Source organism: Rattus norvegicus, chromosome 8 (assembly GCF_036323735.1).
Source record: "Rattus norvegicus strain BN/NHsdMcwi chromosome 8, GRCr8, whole genome shotgun sequence".
In the NCBI taxonomy this organism is placed as follows: domain Eukaryota; kingdom Metazoa; phylum Chordata; class Mammalia; order Rodentia; family Muridae; genus Rattus; species Rattus norvegicus.
In genome coordinates this window covers 28,675,449-28,678,532 of record NC_086026.1, presented here as the reverse complement: position 1 = coordinate 28,678,532, position 3,084 = coordinate 28,675,449, and the positions used below count along the sequence as shown (strand labels likewise).

The following is a 3,084-nucleotide window of genomic DNA, read 5'->3' as shown; positions in this document are numbered from 1 at the left end:
TCATATTATAACTCTCAGGGCACAGTCCTTCATGGAGAAAGTCAGGGTAGGAATTGACAGCAGGAGCCTAGAACTAGAAAGTGAAGCAGAGGCCTCTGGGAAATGCTCCTTCCTGGCTGTGTTTGTTTGAATTAAAAGGGCTCGGTTGTGGTTTGAATAAAAAATGGCCCCCATAGGCCTGTAGGGAGCAGCACTATTAGGAGATGTGGCTTTGTTGGAGGAAGTGAGTCACCGGGGATGGGCTTTGAGGTTTCAAAAGCTCAAACCAGGCCTAGTGTTTCATCGTCTCTTCCCCACTGCCTGTGGATCCAGATGAAGAACTTTCAGCCACTTCTGCAACCCCATGTCTACCTGTGAGCCACCATGCTTCCCGCCATGATGATAACGGACTGAACATCTGAACCTGTAAGCCAGCCCCAACTAAATGTTCTCCTTTATAAGAGTTGCAGTGGTCATGGTATCTCTTCACAGCAATAAAATCCCAAGACAGGAGTTGGTACCAAGAGTGGGATATTGCTGTAATAGGCCCAACCATGTGGCTTCTTCTTGGCAGAAAGTGAGTTTTGGAATATTGGATTCAACATCCTTTAACTGGGGCTTAATGGGCCATGCTGCTAAGAGTGTGGGAGACAGTGGTGCTGAGGGTGATTTGAACTGTGGGGGCTTGGCTTAAGAGGCTTCAGAGGAGAAGTGGAGTAAGTGGACTAGCGCCCTATTTTGTAATATTTTGGTGAAGAATGTGACTGTTTCTGCCCTTGTCTAAAAAAATATGCCTGAGTGTGGTGGTTTGAACAGGTATGGCTCCCACAGATTCATGTGTTTTAATGCTTGCCCATAGGGAATGGCACTATTAGGAGATGCGGTCTTGTTGGAGGAAGTGTGTTACTGTGGGGACAGGCTTTGAGGTCTCCTATGCCCAAGTTCCTCCTAACGTAGAAGCCAGTCTCCTCCTGACTGCCTTCAGATGAAGATGTAGAACTCTCAGCTCCTCCTGCACCAGGCCTGCCTGGATGCTGCCATGTTCCTGCCTTGATGATAATGGACTAAACCTCTGAACCTGTGAGCCAACCCCATAAATGTTGTCCTGTATAAGCCTGTCATAGCCATAGTGTCTGCTCACAGCAATGAAACCCTAACTAAGGCAGTGAGGCTAGATTCAAGAGTTAGAGGTGAGTGGCTTTGGCAAAAGACAATTCCAAACGTCATCTGAAAGCGTCACTTGTGCTGTGTGGCTATGAATGGCCTCTTATGCAGATTGATGGAAACGAGCAAACTGAGCAAGGAGAAGTAAAAATGTACAGCCTGAGAGAAAAGAGCTCCCAGAAGTGTAAACAGACTATGGAAAATCCTGGCGGGTAACGGGATAAAGGGAGCGGTGACCTCAGAGCAAAGCCCCACCCAGCCAAGCTTCCAACTTGTGAAAATAATTACAGAAAAGTGAAAAGGAATGAAAGGACAGGGCTGGGCGTGGTAGTGCAAACCTTTAATCCCAGCACTCAGGCAGAGGCTGGCCAAGTTCAAGATCAGCTGGGTCAACAGCTGAGTGCCGGGATACCCAAGCTTACGAAGTGAAGGAAAGCATTGGATGGAATCAGAAAGCTGGTGGAGATGTATTTGAACAAGGGGCCATGTTCCAGCCATAAAAGCATAGCAGCTCCAGCCACACGGTGCTGGCCTTAGAGTTTAGAGCACAGAAGAAAGAGGTTATAGAATCTCCCTCTGTGACTAAGGAAAGCCACTGAGGGCAGGTGTGTGGCTGGGTGTCCCTGCTGGGAGGCCAAGAGAGGCCATTTCGTAAAGCTATGAGGCTGAAGCCAGGATTGCGTTGGAGACCCCAAGAGTTTGGAGATGTCAGAACTATGGGATATTTGCTGAGGGAGTGGCCACAGGGAGTGGAACCAGCCCAAGAGACAGAAGTGTGGTGCCGTCAACGGAGTCGAAAGGAGTTGGAGATCTGAAGAGTGCCTTGACATCAGACATGGAGATGCAGAGTTTGGAGTTTGCCCCGATGGTTTTCAGTCTTTCCTTGGTCCAGTGTTTCCTCACTATGCCCCCTTTCCTCTGTTTTGGAAAGGTAGCCCTTGCGCCACTGTATGTTGGATGTATGGGACCTGCCTTTCATTTTGATTTTATAGGGGATGACAGTTAAGAGACTGCATGAATTTCTGAAGAGACTTTGAACTTTGGACTTTTAAACATTGGAGAAGCTGTGGTGGAGGATGAGGAATATTATAATGCAGTCTTGCATTATAATACGACCAGGCTATGGGGGGCTGAGCAGTGGAATAAAGTGGTTTGAATAAAAATGGCCTCCATAGGGAGTGGCACTATGAGTCGGTGTGACCTTGTTGGGGAAGGTGTGTCACTGGGTGGTGGGCTTTGAGGTCTTATAAAGCTCAAGTCAGGCCTAGTGGCTGACTGCCTCTTCCTGCTGCCTGTGAATTCAGATACAGAAACTCTCAGCTACCTTTCCAGCCCCAAGTCTACCAGCTTCCCACCCGCCGTGCCTCCTGCCATGACAATGGACTGAACCTCTGAACTGTAAGCCAGTCCCAATTAAATGTCTTCCTATATAAGAGTTGCCTTGGTCGGGGTGTCTCTTCAACACAATAGAACAGCGGCTTAGATATTGGCCTGTTCCTCATGGCTTGCTTAGCATGCCTTCTTATATGTCTCAGGACCACCAGGGTGTCACCATCCACAGTGGGCTGACCCTCTCACATCAATAATCAAGCAAAAAACAAACAAAAACAAATGCCACACAGACTTGTCTACAGGCCAGTCTAACGGAGGCATTTTTCCACTTGAGGTCCCTGCTTCCTAGATGACCCTGGCTTTTGCATGGCTGACAAAGAACTACCTAACACAAAGGGGTAGGAGGAAGGAAAGTCACACTTTAAAAAGCTTCTCATCATCAGGGCTGGAGCGCTGGCTCAGCAGTTAAGAGCACTGGATGCTCCTCCAGGGGACCCAGGTTGGTACTCAGCAACCACATGGCTGCTCACAACCGTCTGCAGCTCCGGTTGTAGGGGATCCAATGCACGCGGTGCACATGCATACATGCATGCATGCAGAACACACATG

General features: G+C 48.6%; 1 long non-coding RNA gene across 1 annotated transcript; it reads left to right on the top strand.

Moving 5' to 3' along the window:
• Positions 1–205: 205 nt before the first annotated feature.
• On the top strand, positions 206–2,317 carry LOC120094090 (uncharacterized). The gene is made up of 2 exons (XR_005487987.1): positions 206–405; positions 839–2,317. It is a non-coding gene; the product is annotated as an uncharacterized LOC120094090 (long non-coding RNA).
• Positions 2,318–3,084: the final 767 nt, after the last annotated feature.